Below are 18,601 nucleotides of genomic sequence, written 5' to 3'. Positions count from 1 at the left end.
AAATGCCTCATTATTATTAAAGGGGCAATGAGATAGGTGTGTTCTTCAGAATCTGGCCTTCAAAAGCCAAACTATTCAGTTTATTAATTTCTGGAAGATCTCAGGTCACATAAAGAAAAAGAGCTGAAATTTCACTTAAAGAGTGACCTTTCCACTCCTCATTTCTCCATTAGACCACAGTAACCCTGCAGGCAGCCACTGGCCCTTTCATAGATTGTCATGTCCCTTGGCACTCAGCCACTGCTCTGTCTCAGTGAACACTCAGTGGGTGCTATTGCTTGGTGGCCTAGGTCTCTCTCTTTTTTCAGTCTCAGTCCCCTGGAGGGCACCCCTGACACTGCAACCAATTTGTTCAACTGTTTTCTAACCACACATAGGCAGCACAACAGTCTGCTAAGCCAATAGTGAATGTATTATCACAGAAGGATCCTCTATGACCCATCTCCCAGAGTAATGGAAATAACAGCAAAAATAAACAATGAGACCTAATTAAGCTTAAAAGTTTTTGCACAATGAAGGAAACTATAAGCAAGGTGAAAAGACAGCCTTCAGAATGGGAGAAAATAATAGCAAACAAAGCAAAAGACAAAGAGTTAATCTCAAAAATATACAAGCAGCTCCTTCAGCTCAATTCCAGAAAAATAAGCGACCCAATCAAAAAATGGGCCAAAGAACTAAACAGACATTTCTCCAAAGAAGACATACAGATGGCCAACAAACATATGAAAATATGGTCAACATCACTGATTATCAGAGAAATGCAAATCAAAACCACAATGAGGTACCATTTCATACCGGTCAGAATGGTTGCTATCCAAAAATCGACAAACAATAAATGCTGGAGAGAGTGTGGAGAAAAGGGAACCCTCTTACACTGTTGGTGGGAATGCAAACTAGTACCCCCACTATGGAGAACAGTGTGGAGATTCCTTAAAAAACTGGAAATAGAACTGCCATATGACCCAGCAATCTCATTGCTGGGCATACACACCGAGGAAACCAGATCTGAAAGAGACACATGTACCCCAATGTTCATCACAGCACTGTTTATAATAGCCAGGACATGGAAGCAACCTAGATGTCCCATCAGCCGATAAATGGGTAAGAAAGTTGTGGTACACATACACAATGGAATATTACCTAGCCATTAAAAAGAATACATTTGAATCAGTTCTAATGAGGTGGATGAAACTGGAGCCTATTATACAGAGTGAAGTAAGTCAGAAAGAAAAACACCAATATAGTATACTAACACATATATATGGAATTTAGAAAGATGGTAACGATGACCCTATATGCGAGACAGCAAAAGAGACACAGATGTATAGAACAGTCTTTTGGACTCTGTGGGAGAAGGCGAGGGTGGGATGATTTGAGAGAACAGCATTGAAACATGTATATTATCATATGTGAAACGATCACCAATCCAGGTTCGATGCATGAGACAGGGTGCTCAGGGCTGGTGCACTGGGATGACCCTGAGGGATGGGATGGGAGGGAGGTGGGAGAGGGGCTCAGGATGGGGAACACATGTACACCCATGGCTGATTCATGTCAATGTATGGTAAAAACCACTACAATATTGTAAAGTAATTCGCCTCCAATTAAAATAAATACATTTTTTAAAAAGAAAGAAAAAAAAGTGAATGTATTAACAGCTAAAACATTAGTCACCTTTATTTCCATTGAACCAAAGCTGTGAGATTCGGTTCACACTCCATAGTGTCCACCCTGACTTCTACCAACTTCGGTGAATTTCTGTTACATAGAACTGTACCCCTTCAAGTTGAACTTGCAACATAAAAATGTATGATTATTAATTAATTACCCTTGTGTGTTCCAACTGTTTCATCTGGGTTGAGCTTCTGGCACTAACTAGATTATATGCTTCATTCCCCTTTAGCAGCAAGAACAGTGCTGAGCATCAAGTGGGTACTGAATATTTTTTGATGAATTGAATAAGATGCTAAAACTCTCTAGAAAGATCTTATAGTGTGATGAGCAAAGATGTGGATTCTGAGAGACTCCAAAAGTCTGATTTGAATCCTCTTCCTGCCATTTAGTGGGAAGCCCTGGTGGCTCAGATGGTAAAGAATCCACCTGCCTAAGAAGGAGAAGCAGGTTTGATTCCTGGGTCAGGAAGATCCCCTGGAGCAAGAAATGGCAACCCATTCCAGTATTCTTGCCTGGGAAATCCCATAGACAGAGGAGCCTGGTGGTCTACAGTCCATGGGTTTGCAAAAGAGTCGGACACAACTTAGTGACAAAAAAATCAACAAAGATGCTATAGACTAACTGTATGTCCTGTCCTTGTGCTTAGTCACTCGGTCATGTCCGACTCTTTGCAACCCTGTGGACTATAACCCACCAGGCTCCTCTGTCCATGGGGATTCTCCAGGCAAGAATACTGGATGGGTAATCTTATGCAAATGCCTCAACTTCTGTGAGCTTACATTTCCTAACATGACCCACAGCTAGTACTGTTTATTGCCTATGCAAGAGCAGTTCATTTTTCATGTCTTTTCTCCTGATTTTTAGTATTATTCACAGATTTCTTGATCTTGGGAAGAAGGACTTAGTTGTTGCTCATCTAGAGGGTGGATAGATAACCCAGTTCTAGTCAATGAGATGTGGGAGAAACCTGCTGGGGAAAATCTGGGGAAATTTTTCCTTCCTGATAAGAGGGAGATATGTGAAGAGAACCCTCTGTTCTCTACACCACCCCTCCTACCCGACTTTGAGCAGGGTTGTACGATGATGTGATACTGAGAAATGCTACAGCCATATCGCAACCACAGGGAAGCCGGAAAGACTTGTAAAGACGCCAAACCAGAAGCCCGACACCAGAGTTCCTAAGCCAATGCTGGAAACCAGCTACCTCCAGTTTTTTCTCTTGTTGTTAGTCGTATTAGATAATAAATAAATCTGTATTGTTTAGGCATTGTGAGACAGCTTGAGTCCTTGTTTGCAGCCAAAAGCATTCCTAGAAGACACAGACTTTTGTGAAGAATGAATGAACTACTGTTTGTCAAGTACTTAACATATTATCCTTTACATGGCAGGTGCCCCATGGTGTTAGCTGGTATAACAGAGTGATCGCTGGTGTCCAGGTGTGGAAGTCACCACCCTGCCTAGATTAGAGCAATTTGATGAGATCAACATCCGAAAAAGACATTCACCAATCAAGCAATTGGAGAAAGTTGTAAAAGGCAATATATGATTCAGAGCCAAACTGAATAGTGCCAAAAGTAGGAAGTGTCATAGGGAGGAGGGGAAAGCATTGAAACTATGTGTGATGACCGCAAGGAAAGGGTTGAGATAAATTTTAAAAATGAAGATTGAAAAGAAAAGACACTAAAATTACAAAGTGGGGAGCACACTGACTGGCTGTCTGGAGCAGTCAGTGTCCAGGAGCTGGAGAGAGGAAAGGAGACAGCATCTCACAGAGGGGCCTCTAATGCTAGATGGAGTTGAACGCTAATCTAAAGGTGTGCTTTTGTGCTCACTTGCTAAGTCATGTCCAACTATTCACAACCCCATGGATGATAGCCTGCCAGGCTCCTCTGTCCGTGAAATTTTCCAGGCAGGAACACTGGAGTGGGCTGCCATTTCCTTCTCCAGGGGGTCTTCCTGACCCAGGGATCAAGCCCTCTTCTCCTATGTGTCTTGCATTGGCAGGTAGTTTCTTTACCACTAAGCCAGCAGGGAAACCCAATCTAAAGGCAGCCTACTGCACACCCCGGAGAAGGGAAGTAACTTGTAAAATGTGGTGTTTTACCAAGAAAAATCTGGGAAGTCTGGAAGAGAAAGAATCCAAAGGATAAACACGTCTTAGGATGCTACTTTGAAAAGCACAGCTTCTACGAAGTGTTCCTTACTATTGTAAAATATATTTGATTAGGTTTTATGGTAAGATTAGTGACCCTGAAATAGTACATGTAACAGTTGTAGGACAGATCATTTCTATGGAAGTAAAGAATAAAATGAACAGAATATCTTTCACCTTCTCATTTTCTTATTTTCTAGGAAATGTGTATTTGATTATCTTAAGTGGAAAAAGGAAGGATATATAATTAAATATATAGTATGATGTGAACTATATATATTAATATGTGCAAAAATATGACTTGAAGAAAATACGTCAAAATGTAAACAGTGATATCTCTGCATTATAGCTTCATAGATGTTCAACATTTTTTCATTTACTTTAAAAATTTTTTATATATACTATAATGGGTATGCATTTATTTTAAAATCAAAAATATATTATCAAATTATCTATATTGAAGTGTTCATTTTCTTTCCAGTAGCACTACAATGAATTATGTATAAAGTAGAAATAATATGCAGAAATAATACCCAAAATAAGAAAGCAACTTTATGAATAAGGTTCTAATATTCTAATTTAGAGATGACATACCCTGTCCTTTGTTTTTGAAACTCAAGGTCAACCGTGATTGAATAGTGCTTGCAGTTAACTATTCGGTGTCTGTCTTCCTGCCAGATGGGTAAACATCATGAGTTCCACAACCACAATCATCTTTCCTGATGGCCAGGAGAGACACTTGGCTCAGGCTGTTTCTCACTAAATGCTTGATAAATGACTTATTCATCCTCAATGCACTGTGATGTCTTTCTGTTCTCTCCAAGTTGAATGAGCAAACACTAACACTTCCTAATTACCCTTTCCATGTGATTGGGGACTGTATGATTTAGAAAGATATATCTACCCTGGCAGTAATGTCATTATTGAAGTTATCCAAAGGATAATGTAAATGTAGGTCAAAAAGGAGCCCCATTTGATACAAAAGTCCATATAGTGGGACTTCCCTGGTGATCCAGTAGTTAGGACTCCGAACTTCCACTGCAGGGGGCACAGGCTTGATCCCTGGTCCAGGAAATAAGATCCCGCATGCATGGCGTAGTCAAAAAATAAACAACCCTTAAAGATAAGACATCATGCAGAGAGAGAAAATGTACAGAGGAGAATGCCCCAAGTTGAACACCAGCTGTACTCAGACAGTTCCAACAAATATCAGATGATTCCAAAAAATATCACTGGAACAACAACAACAAAAAAAAATCCAGATAACCCACAACATTGTAAGAAGAATAAATTATTTTTAAAAAACTCCATATAGTAATCTTATTTTATAAAATACTTTCAGTTAAATATACTACAACATTGTTTTTATAACAAAGATCATTAAAACAGATTAGCCTGTGCGTTTAAATAGCATGATTCACTTTAGAAATTTGAATAGTTGTTGCTGAGAGCAGGACCAAGTGTATATGAAAGTAGTTACCCCTGTAGTGTGAATTTGGGGTCACCTTGACTAAAACATCCTCCAACATACATTCCTTGAAGTATCTTTATAAGAGAATAAATATCTCCTTTTACAATTGGCAATAAAAAATATAGTATGTTAATGTCTCTTGGAGAGATGATACATGTTTTGAAATTCCTGCAGAGAGGGTTTTGATTGAGTGGAAGGGGACATGGTCAAGGAAGGAGTTTCGGGGTGTGTGAAGAGGATAAGCAAGAGAATGAGAAGGTTTTTAGTGAGATTGGGGCTAGGCCACAGAGAGGGACAGTTCCAGAATCCAGGACAACAGAAAGCAAACCTCACCTATTTTAAGATGTTGCCCCAGGCTAGCCACAAGTGTGAGAAAGTTTGTACATGAAACAAGCTTTGTTAGGGGGTGTAATACCTCATCAGAGTATTTATCTTGTTGCCAAGTGATAAACCCAATGTGGATGCCATGGTTGGTAGACTGTGGGAACACATATCCAGGGTTCTGTGATTCAGTGGTTTGAGAAGGTCAACAACCTTCCTAAGACTTATCATGACAAAAGCATGCAAAGAGATTGCCTTTTTAGAGCAGCCTCAGAATGCATCGTGAATCATGAATTCACTCACCATACACATCAGGTGAAACTCTGCACTTACAATGATGCATTTCCTTCAAGGACCTAGTGATGTATTATTGGATTCCTGAAGCCACAATTGCCTGCATCATTCAACTCTATTATCCTTGTGGATTACTTTTCTATAAATGGATTATTATATCACTTAACACTCCTTAATTTACTCTCTCTTTTATCTAGCATGTTCCTACTACATCTCAGTCAATGGCATATGCCTAGTAAAAGTAAACACTTCAGTTTCAACCTTCATAAAACATACATAGACAATAAATAACCACATCTTCATTTAAGGCACTCCAAATCTAGGTATCAATTACTTTTGCTTTACACTTCTATGAATTTCTGTATTTTTTTTTTCCTTTGAGTAGATAAATGACTTGAGACCAAATTACATGCCTGATTCACATACACATCCAGATTTGGCCTCATATAAAATGAGTAGGGTAATCCTTTAATTTCTAGGAAGGACATGGCAAAGAAAAGTTAGATGAATTGTGAGGCAGGGATGTGTTTTATCACAGGATCAAACCAGGGAATCCATATTGTCTTCAAATAGCCTTATTTAGACTTGTGTCAAATGAGGAGGAGGGAGAGGAAATTTTTGCTTAGTTCTTCCCTGTTCATTAGTCACAATTCATGGAATGTATGGACAGCAATATGGGGATGTGAATGGGATGTGTGGATGACTGGGGAGGAGGAGGGAAAGGAAACAACGAAGACTCCTACAACTCTATCTCCAGCCTTGACCTCTCCCAGACCTTGAGATGCCAAATCCAACTTCTTACGGACATCTCCACTGATTGACCATGGCCACTTGGGTTTCAGTGTGCCCAAAACTGGACACGCTATCTCCCCATCATTCTCCCAGACATGTTTCTCCTTACCTACTCCCCATTTACCAGTCATCCAAGCCAAAATCAAAGCCACATCCTTGACGTCTTTATTTTCATCCACTGTCACATCTATCAGTTAACAGATCTCACTAATTTTAGTTTTAAGATATTTTGAGTTGAGTTCTCTATTTTTTTCTTTTAAACTATTGCCCTGGCTCAGATCTTCATCATCTCTACCCTGATCTGTCTTGCATGTCTTGTTCTTTAAGCCACAGCTTATTGTATTTACAATGTAAATCTGACCCAGCCTTGACTCTTCTTCAAATTTTTCAATGAGTCCCCATTATGTTACCTGTCACTTAAGGCTTCCCTGGTGGCTCAGATAGTAAAGAATCTACCTGTAGTGCAGGAGACACAGGGGATATGGGTTTGATCCCTGGGTTAGGAAGATCCCCTAGAGAAGGAAATGGCAACCCACTCCAACATTCTTGCCTGGGAAACCCCATGGACAAAGGAGTTTGGTGGGCTACAGTCCAAAAAGGTTGCAAAGAATCAGACACAACTGAGCGCACACATACTCAATGTCCTAACTGGGTTCACATGGGTCCAAGATCATTTGTTATCTAGTCCCTGCCTTCCTCTCAAATCACATTAAAGACTCTAGGTAAGTTTTTATCATAATATTGTGTTGGCCAAAAAATTTGTTTGGGTTTTTCCACACAAACTTTTTGACCAACCCAATAGCTGGCACATAGTAAGTACTCAAAATTAATGATTACTATCACATTCAACTTTATTATGTACTTAGAAATTGTATTAAAGTGCTATCTTTGCATATTTTTTTCCTCAGTAAGGCTCTTTCAGGGCAGAAATTGGGTGTCTCATTTTTTAACTTGGTATAATATGTGCTCATTGTGGATACCTACTTACTGTTTTTTTAATTAAACTGAAAACGATCTTTTGTGTCTCAATGCTGATCTTCTATAGAACTATTGAATACCTAAAGTATGGTTTTTTTCTTCTTTCCCCTTCACTATGAGGATAGAAAGTATCAACTGAAAAAAAAAAAAATCACATCCTGAGAGTTTTATTTGGTGGGAATTTTTAGGACTTGAAGCCCAGGAGGCAGCATCTCAAGTAACCCTGAGAGAACTGCTCTCCAACAAGGTGATGGGGGAGAACCAGGTTATATAGAAGTTTTGCAACAAAGGGTAGGTAGTCTGAATGTCAAAAGATTATTGTAAATTAAAGAAAATCAATATCCCAAGTTAAGGAATTTAGCACTTTTCTATATGTGAGAAGATGCAAGAGTCTGGGCTCACTGAAATCATTCCTTTGGTATGTATCTCAGCTATCTGGGGCCAGGATCCTATGTTTTCACATCCTGAGTTTCCTCAGGGCTCACTGTAGGGAGTGGGTGCAGTCTGATCACTGCTAGATGGCAGGTATTCTTTCCTTCCTGAGTTTCCTCAGGGCTTACCAGCTCACCATCTGTGGTGACTGCAATCTCTGATGACTGGGACATTCATTTTTTTACCAATGTGGCAGCAAATACTCCATTTCTCAAAAACTTAATCTTCCAGGACAGAGAGTAGTTAAGAGTGAGCCCCATGAACTGTATATGAGGTGAATGCTGGGACCCTGGGTCTAAGAGCCCAGGGAACTATAGGGGCAGGTAGGCAAAGGAGCAGACATCTTCATCTTGTACAACAGGCTTGGAGGGGAACAGGCCTGTGGAAGGGGCAACATTTCCTCTACTCCAGAGCTAGAGTGAAGTTGGGACCCCAAGTCTAAACAGTGAGGAAGTAACAGTACTAAGGAAGGAGGCAAAGAACTAAAAGATGATAATGGCAAGGCCACAGAAAGTGGACTTTACAGGGGAAGAAGTCTACTCCATCTGCCTTTATTTTCTAAGTTTTGTATTGGACACTTGACTCCAAACAGAAGTGAATAAAACTTTCGATGATAAAGGAATTTTTTTAAAATGCTGCTAAACACCACCTTTTAGGTTATAGACTATGTGAGACTGGCAAGATTACTAGCTTCATTGAAATAAATAAATGATTTATGCCAATGGCACTGAAGTGAATAAGCTAATGAGAACATACAAAGATCAGAACATCTCAGATTTCCATCAAGTCTCAATTGGGATGACTTTTTCTCCCTGACATTTGCTTCTAGTTACTTAATCCATTCCTTTGGAGCCCTTGCTGATCGGAAGTCTGAGTCAAAGGAATGAATATCCCCCAAAGTATATTGTGTCTCAGTGAATTTTGCTCTTATCACCCTTCCAACACTACTTTAATCCTATTTCTTAGTAATTTCCATACTTGCCCCCACAAGCGTGTTGCCTTAAAATTGCGTTGGCCAAGAAGTACATTATGGAAAAACGCAAATAAAATTCTTGGCCAACCCAGTTTGAAAGTGCTGGCTTATCTGTTCACACACTGGCAGGACATGAGATTGAGTACAATAATCTAACTTTTCTTTAGTAGTTACAAACTCTCACTCCATAACCAATTCATGGAATTGTCTGGGCAAAGAGAAATTGGTTATGGAATAAGAGTTTGTAACTAAAGCTCATTACAAAATTTTTTTGGAGAACTCCACCATCAAGGAAGACCTTTGGTCATCATACTTGCCTAATAGTCATGACCTCTTAGCCTGAATCTATGACTCATATTGAAATTATGCTACATGACTTTCTAATATGGCATCATAAACTTGAAGCAAGATCCTCTTCCTTCTAATCATATCAGTGTGGAAATTTGCACACGTATCCTGCATTTCCAATGTTTGATACAGTCATCTAAATTATAGTAAATAATACTCATGAGTCCCAACAGCTTTGGATAAAATTATAAAGTAGGAGAGATTTGAAAATAGTTACATGTTCTGTATTCAGAACTATTGTTGTTATAAATGAAATTATGCAGGTGAAGCATGAACAAAATGTCTGATTACATTAAACACTCAATATTATTATTATTGAAGAAGGACATGGCAGCCCACTCTGGTATTCTTACCTGGAAAATTCCATGGATAGAGGAGCCCAGTGGGCTATAGTTCATGGGGTCGCAAAGAGTTGGCCACAATTGAGCAACTGAGCACATTATTGTTAGAGTATTATTAGTAATTATCTCGAGATATTATGAGATATAATTAAGATATAATTATCTCTTAATTATAACACTTGAGTGTTATACTGACACCTGATAATAGTTGTGTGATATTGACTGGGTCTTCTTAGGCTTTCTCTTCCACATTGTGGTCGTCCCATACAAATTATAAAATATTTTAATGCACATTGTGTTGGTTGCTTGATCATGTCCAACTCTTTGCAACACCATGGACTGTAGCCCACCAGGCTCCTCTGTCCATGGAATCCTCCAGGCAAGAATGCTGAAATGGGTTGCATTTCCTTCTCCAGGGAAACTTTCCCACCCAGGGATTGAACCCGGGTCTCCACATTGCACGCAGATTCCTTACCATTTGAGCCACCAGGGAAGCCCCATTAATGCACATTATCTTATTAAATATGTTCAATGACTGCTTAACCAGATAAATCATTGTTTTACAGCTGAGGAAATAGGATAGGAGAGCAGTCAAAGTATGTACCTCATAGTTACTGAATGGTCAAAATTAAATTAAATCTAAATGTTTTAGGTCAACGCTCTACTTTTGAAACGTATGAGTCTATATTCCTGTGATTCTTTAAGGAACTACCAGGACCACCAGGATCAGACAATGTGGTATTCACTCTTGGCTTCCCCAGAGCCTGGCAAAGTCATTAGCAAATGATAAGTCTTCAGTCAATATGCTAAGCTGGACCCTCCCAGGATATGTGACTTCTGGCAATGCATTGTCTAACATCCCAACCAACTTATAGCTGGGGTTTTCTCTGCATTAGATGCTGTCAGAAAGAAAGGTGGATAATTTTCCAGTATCTGAATAAAGCTTTGCTTATGGGGAGGGGAGACTAGAATGAGGATAAAACTAAATGATCAATAAGCGAAATCATTGGAGAGGTGAAGTTTAAGGGTGTTTCGTATTTTATGAAGGGCACAGTGACTTCATTTTTGTCTGAGTTTGGACAATATTATGAGAGGACCCTATTTTGTCTCATTTTTTTTCATGGTCTCAGAGTGACTTGTCGAGGTTGGTATCCCATGACATGGTGGTTTATGTCTAACAGGAGAGTAATATGACCTGGTTGTGTCAGACCAGCTTCTGAAATGTCAGGGACTGCTGCTCTTTTCATTTGTATGTTTTCTTCCTGATGGTTAAACAGCAGTCATTCTGGAGAAAGAAATTTGCAAGAATTGGAAGATGGCACAATATGCTAAAGTGCTACAATGAAAACTTTCCAACCCAGGGATCGAACCCAGGTCTCCCACTTGGCCGGCAGATGCCTTACCATTGTACCATCTTCCAATTCATGAAAAGTTGCCATACTAAGATGGCAAACTGCAGGAGATGGTGAGGGACAGATAAGCCTGGCGTGCTACACTCAGTGGGGTCACAGTGTCGAAAGTGACTTGGCAACTGAATAACAGCAACAACCCAATGTGCTAAAGAGATTATAAAAAATATCATCTCATGCTCATGGATTTAAACTGACTTGCTTGAATGAAAGAAATAAAAGAAACATAAAATATTTCCATGAGCTTATGTTTACTGTGGATTCCTTCTGATCCTATTTTTTTTGTTTTCTATCCCTACACTATTCTGAGTTTATACTCATCAGTCCCTTGTTTTATTTTTATGCCTTTACTACCTTTAAGTCTAATAACAGGTTGTTGAGTTTAGCTTATGTGTGAGCTTTATAAAAATTTGGCCCTATTTGTCCATACTCTAGAGTGGGTCTCAGCAATAAATAAAGAGCCAGAGAATCTCTAAATGTTTTAGTCTTTGCTAACCCTATGGTCTCTGCCACCTCTACTCTGCTCTTGGGGTGGGAAGGCAGAGCGGGCTCACCCATGTTTGAACACAATTTAACTCAAAAAGCAGGATGATGGGACATGAACTGTAGTTTGCTGCTCCTGCTCCAGAAAAACTCTGAACATGTACATATACAGTAAATGCAAGAGTCTCTGTATGGTCTGTACAAAACAATGCCAAATAGGTTACAAAATTTTACATATTCCATCAAGTCTTCTGGATCTTGGTGATTCCATTTTACATTATTCAGCCAGGTTGCTTCTTGTAGGGATAGTCCGTGTTTTCATTACTACTCCACTGAGTTAAAGTGTCACAGATTATTTATCCATTCTGTTGTCAATACACATTTAATTTGCTTCTGGTGTTCATCTTCTGATGTGATTTTCTAAGATATATTCTCACCAACACTATACAGAGATATCTCTAATACACACCTCTCCAGTATTTGATATTGTCAAATTTCTTAATTTTTGGCCATCTAACTTATTTTAAAAAAAGGTTGATCATTATTTGCATTTCCCTGATGACAGAAGAGGTTGAATATTCTTTCACAATATTACAATGATGTGGACTTCCTTTTCTGTGAAATGCTTTTTTTTTTTTTTTGTGGGACATTTTAGGAAGGCATTTTTTCTTTTTTCATTTTTAATTTATCTTTCTTTTATTGACTTATTGGAGTTCTTTATACATATTTTCAGTTATATATGTTGTAAAAATATTCTTATTTTGTCTTTTTTCAAAAAATTTTTGTTTGTGTTGTTTTGGCAATTTAAATATGTCTATACTTTGTTACATGCTTAGTGTTTTATGTTTTTTTAAGGAAATCTTTTCTATCTCAAAGTCAGAAAGATATTCATAACTATAGTAACTTCTAAAATTTTTGCCTGTAAGGAGGACTAGAGCTACTTGAAAAAAATAAGTGATTCCATATCTAGGGCAGGAAATATACAAGATGAATCTGGAACATAATTGTCTTACCAGAAAAACAAGGAGGCCATCAAAGATACCTAGGGTCATGTCAGTAGGACTCAGAAGCCAACTTGCAAAAATCTCCCACAGGCTAAACATACGGCAATTTGAGAATGAAAAAAATAATAAATCACAGTAATAAATGGGAACATTGCAAATATATTAAAATCCATGAGTTAAAATGATAATGAAAGGAAATAGCACCAAAGAATGCAATCAGCAAAACTATTGAATTTCATGGGAGAATATGTAATAAAATCACTAATTTCCTTCAAAAACTTTATTTCAAGGACAAAAAAGGAGAAATGTAGATTGAAAGAGAGAAGAGATATTTTTAAAGTAATTTGTGGATCTTAGTTGGATTCTGATTTAAAATCAGCCAGTTATAAAAGGAGAAAATGGAGAGTCAAGTGGAGAAATTTAAACAGACATTGGCTTTTTGGATGATACGATTATTTGTTCATTGGATTAAGGATCTTGTATTTTTATTTTAAACAGTCTTTACCTTAGTGAGATGTGCTGAAATATTTGTGGATAAAATGACATGATACCTAGAATTTGTTTCATAGTATTCCAAGCTGAGGGAGAAAGTGGAGTTTCTGTGAAACAAGAGGCCATACGGTGATAATAACTAAAGCTACTTGGTAAGCATACTGAGGTTCATTAAACTGTTGTCTCTACTTTTATACATATTTGAATTTTTTCATAACAGAAATAAAATAAAATTCAACACCATAATCCAATAAAAGAATTTTTTCAGCTACTCCATGGACCCATGTGAATCAGTGGGTAGAGGGTGAATGGTCTGCTCTTTGTATTAGTTCCCAAACCAGGTGTAGCATCCCGTGTTACCTAGAAAAGAACATAAGGCAATGCTTACACATTAAGTATTAATATAAGGTATAATCCCAGGGCATCAAAAGGGAAGGAAGAAGGGAAGTGACACAGACAAAGAAGGAGAGCTGTCACCAAGAGGTTCATCACCTGGTTGGCTGCAGCTCGAACGCCCAGCCAGACGCCCTTTCACACAGAACGCCTCCGAGAAGCTGTATGGAAAGAGAACACGTTGGACGGTGCATCAGAACAAAAGAGAGACATTTATTAATGGGCTTATTCTAGGCTCCTGTCTCTCTAATCCAGGATTGTCCCATGGAACATGAACTCTTTCAGCTTCTGGGCTGTGCTTCCCAGCCCCTCTGGACAAGTGCTGGGAGAAGCATCTCTAACATGCAAAGCACTTTGACATTGTTCTCTTATTTTACATGCTTTCCTTAGATCTTCGTGGATCCTAACCAGTTTTATTTTAGAATGGGACATCAAAAAGCTGACTTCAAGTTCTGCCTAGAAGGGAACCTGGGAAAAGGGGAGAAAAGTGTTGAATGTAGGATCATCTAGCTGGATGATTCTTCAGGACAATCCCAATATTACTATCTTCGGATGCCTGCAGGACAGTGGCTGTCAGATTTCTGGGGTCCCGGGGAAGTCTGAAAAATTCAGAATTTAAACTTTCACTTGCTTGTCCTTTTTTATTGTGGCAACACTGATCTTATCTATGTCTGCTGCAGTGTAATCTGGAGGTCACCCTCTGACTCTCTCTGAAGAATTAACATCCAGGTCACCTACCTTCCTATCGGGTGGGAGAGGTGCAGTTTGCTGCCTGTGTGTAGTGTGGGAGAGGATCTGCTTGTCAAACTGCTTCTTCAGCAGTCTACCACTCTTTCTATTTGTATGTTTTTTTTCCACTCAGTCCTGGATTTTTAATGTACCCAGTGCTGCTAATTCCTTAGAGATACTCTGTGGGTCCCAGCCTTTCCCATCCCTCACTTTCTAGGATTCAACATGTTGGGTTCTGCTAAGTCAATTACCACTCTAAATAACCAATCCACTTTTTAGCCTCCAAAAAGTTTTATGGCTGCTATATTCTTTGTAATTCTATCTCCCTAGATCAGTGCTTTAAAACAACAGCAACAACAAGAAAACTTTATGATCTCCTTGTGTGATTTTAGAAAAGATCTGTGGTTAAATAAGCATGTGTAATTGTTACCATCTTCAACCAAATGTCTCCCAGAATTTCCTACCACAGCCTTCAGGAGGCTGTGTCAGGTGACTGACTGCATCATGACATTTTGTGCTGTTTGAGGTCTTTTGTTGATCCATGTATTTGACCTCAGATATTTCTCCTCATGCATGAGTAGTGCCAGGCATGACTCCTTAGTGATACATATCTGAGTCAAGTGAGTTACAGGGAATTTTTTAAATGCCTTTCAAGCTTAAATTGTGGGGTTGGCTCTAAATCTTGCCTTATTTTGTATTTTGCTCTTTCCAATGTCCACACCCAAACTCTTCCCCCTTAGCTTCTCTCCCTGCCCTCCGTTTCTTGATGGTCAGAAAGATATGGATTCCAGGTAGCATAATGAACACTGCAGAGCCCGGGAATTTGGGACCTGCCAGCTTGGCACAATGGAGTACGGAGTAGAGAGGTAGGCATTGACCTGTTTTCAACTAGAACTGTGTTCTCTTCCCCTTGACTTCAGCTGCCAGACCAGGGAATCTTCACACTGAGAACTTTCCAAGTCCACCACACTGTAGCTCTGGTCTCAGTGCTTATTCCTGCCAGTTTAGTCAGTTCAGTCACTCAGCCGTGTCCGACTCTTTGCGACCCCATGAATCGCAGCATGCCAGGCCTCCCTGTCCATCACCAACTCCCGGAGTTTACTCAAACTCATGCCCATCGAGTCAGTGATGCCATCCAGCCATCTCATCCTCTGCAGTCCCCTTCTCCTCCCACCCCCAATCCCTCCAAGCATCAGGGTCTTTTCCAATGAGTCAACTCTTCGCATGAGGTGGCCAAAGTATTGGAGTATCAGCTTCAGCATCAGTCCTTCCAATGAACACTCAGGACTTATCTCCTTTAAGAGGGACTAGTTGGATCTCCTTGCAGTCCAAGGGACTCTCAAGAGTCTTCTCCAACACCACAGTTCAAAAGCATCAATTCTTCGGCGCTCAGCTTTCTTCACAGTCCAACTCTCACATGCATACATGACCACTGGAAAAACCACAGCCTTGACCAGACAGACCTTTGTTGGCAAAGCAATGTCTCTGCTTTTTAATATGCTATCTAGGTTGGTCATAACTTTCCTTCCAAGAAGTAAGCGTCTTTTAATTTCATGGCTGCAGTCACCATCTGCAGTGATTTTGGAGCCCAAAAAAATAAAGTCTGACACTGTTCCCACTGTCTCCCCATCTATTTCCAATGAAGTGATGGGGCCAGATGCCATGATCTTAGTTTTCTGAATGTTAGGAGGTTAGTAAATCATTTTCTCAAACACTCAAGGGCCAAGTTTCTTAGAAATTAATATGGATACAAACTTCCTGAAGATCTTAATATTCCAATTCTGTTTAACTAGGTCTTCCATAAGACTTGAGACTCCACATTCCCAACAAACTCCTTGGTGATGGATCTTTGTTAGACCAGATGCTGCTATTCTGAGGACCACACTTTGTGGAACAAGACTCTGCATGTTCTTTCCTTCTGTAAAGCCTGTCTATACCCTCCCATGCTATGTGGTGCAGTGGGCACTGTTAGTGCCTTGCCTACATGCTCATCCCCATCTCTGAGTGCTCTGCTGCTAATGGCTTACATCTGCAACATTCAGAGAGTTTCCACTGGGTGCTCAAGCCCTGCCTCCAGTACTGAGAGCTGGGAGAACATGACAGTTTTACAACTCCTGTGGGAGGCCCGTAGCCAACAGCTGCCGTAGGTGAGAACCCAAAAGTTCAACTCCTTTGCTTTGTTCTGATGTGGTACAAACCCTGAAATTTAACCCCTTGGAGCTCCCCAGGCGATTAGGCTGAGTCTGGGACTTCACTTGAAATCCCACCCTTATTTGGATTCCTCTCCTTCCTCCCCTGTACCCTTTCTGGTTTCCCCTGGGGGTACTTCCTTAAAAGATTCACTTCTGCAAAAATCCAAGGCTTAAGGTTTACTTTTGAGAGAACCCATCCCCTGGAGGAGGGCACAGCAACCCACTTCAGTATTCTTGCTGGAGAATTCCATGGATAAAGGAACCTGGCGGGCTACAGTCCATGGGGTCTCAAAGAGTCAGACACAACTGAAGTTATTTAGCATGCACACACACAACCTACCAATAAAACAGGTGACTTTCTCCAAAATAGTTCTTAGACTCTAATGAAACCTAAGAAGAGAGGGATTGTAGCAGGAAATGTTCAAATTAAGAGATGGTACAGGGACTTTGCTGGTGATCCAGTGGTTAAAACTCTGAGCTTCCAATGCAGGGGATGCTGGTTTGATCTCTGGCCCGGGAACTAAGACCCCATGTGCCTCACGGCATGGTCAAAAATTTTAAAAAGAGAGAGAGAGATGGTTGGCTACAGTTTCCCAGCACAGCACCTGACACGTAGTAAGTGCTTCATTTGTTTTAGCTTGATAAAGTTCATTCCTGTATCAGGACCCACGAGGTAGAGGCTGACTCAGGACCCAGCCCACGTCACAAACCTAAGCCTAATCAGCCTCCACTTAGGGGCAACCCCTGTCAGGGGAAACCACCTCCACCAGTCACCGTCCTCCAGCCCAGCCTTAGCTGGCTCACCTTCCCCTAGAAAATAGGATCTGCTACCTTATAAGGCGATCCCTGACTTCCTGTCTGATAAAGTTCAGTTGTGACATTGCTTCTTCCATTTATCTGATGATTGAATCAAATTTCTTGACAGACTCAATGTAAAAACCTTATCTAATTTTTTCCAATGTTATTTATTTGTTTATTTTTGGCTTTGCAGTCCTTGTTGCTGTGTGGGCTTTTCTTTAGTTGCAACAAGCAGGGCTGTCTCCAGCTGCGGTGTGCGGGCTTCCCATTGCAGCAGCTCCTCTCGCTGCGGAGCATGGGCTCCAGGGCGCACATGCTTCAGTGGCTGTGCTAGTGGACTCAGTAGTCGCAGCTCCCAGGCTCTAGAGCACAAGCCCAATGGTTGCGGCACACAGGTTTAGTTGGTCCATGGCTTGTGGGATCTTCCCAGATCAGGGGTTGAACCCATGTCCCCTACATTGGCAGGTGGATTCTTCACCACTGAGTCACCAGGGAAGCTCCTAAAAACCTTATCTCCCTTTTGATGATGCAGTCAGGCCAAACCTGAGTCCTCTCTCAACATACCTGAATGTTACCAAGTCCAAGCTCATTCTGCTTATCATGCATCAGGCCAATAAGTCTACAGACTAATTGGAATAATGACTTTACTCTGAAAGCTGGCAGACTGAGAAGACAGCAGACTCATGTCTCAAAATAACCAGCTTATTGGGTCTGTATGCCAGTTTCTTTTATAGAACAGAGATAGGAGGGGGTGGAAGATAGAAGAGGGATAGGAGGAGGGTTGAGGAAACAAATTATAAAGTTCATTTATTTTGCAAAATAGGAGAGGATGTATTAATGTCTTCTTTCCTGCAGCCATTCACAGGTTGGCAGGATCAGGTGGTCTCTCTGTGAACTGAACAAAGCCACTTTAACAGTCAGGAATAGGGGCAAGTTTCTCTGAGGTGGGCTGTTATTTGTTGTTCAGTTGCTAAGTTGTGTCCAACTCTTTGAAATACCATGGACTGCAGAACGCTAGGCCTCTCTGATCTTCCCTATCTCCTACAGTTTACTCAAATTCGTATCCATTAAATTGGTGATGCCATCCAACAATCTCATCCTGTGTCATCCCCTTCTCCTCCTGCCCTGAATCTTTCCCAGCATCAGGATCTTTTCCAATGAGTCGGCCCTTCACATCAGGTGGCCAAAGTATTGGAGCTTCAGCTTCAGCATCAGTCCTTCCAATGAGTATTCAGGTTGATTTCCTTTAGGATTGATTGGTTTGATCTCCTTGCTGTCCAAGGGACACTCAACAGTCTACTCCAGCATCACATTTTGAAAGCATC

This window comes from Cervus canadensis, chromosome 23, assembly GCF_019320065.1.
Source record: "Cervus canadensis isolate Bull #8, Minnesota chromosome 23, ASM1932006v1, whole genome shotgun sequence".
Lineage (NCBI taxonomy): Eukaryota > Metazoa > Chordata > Mammalia > Artiodactyla > Cervidae > Cervus > Cervus canadensis.
This window is presented reverse-complemented; position numbering follows the sequence as displayed.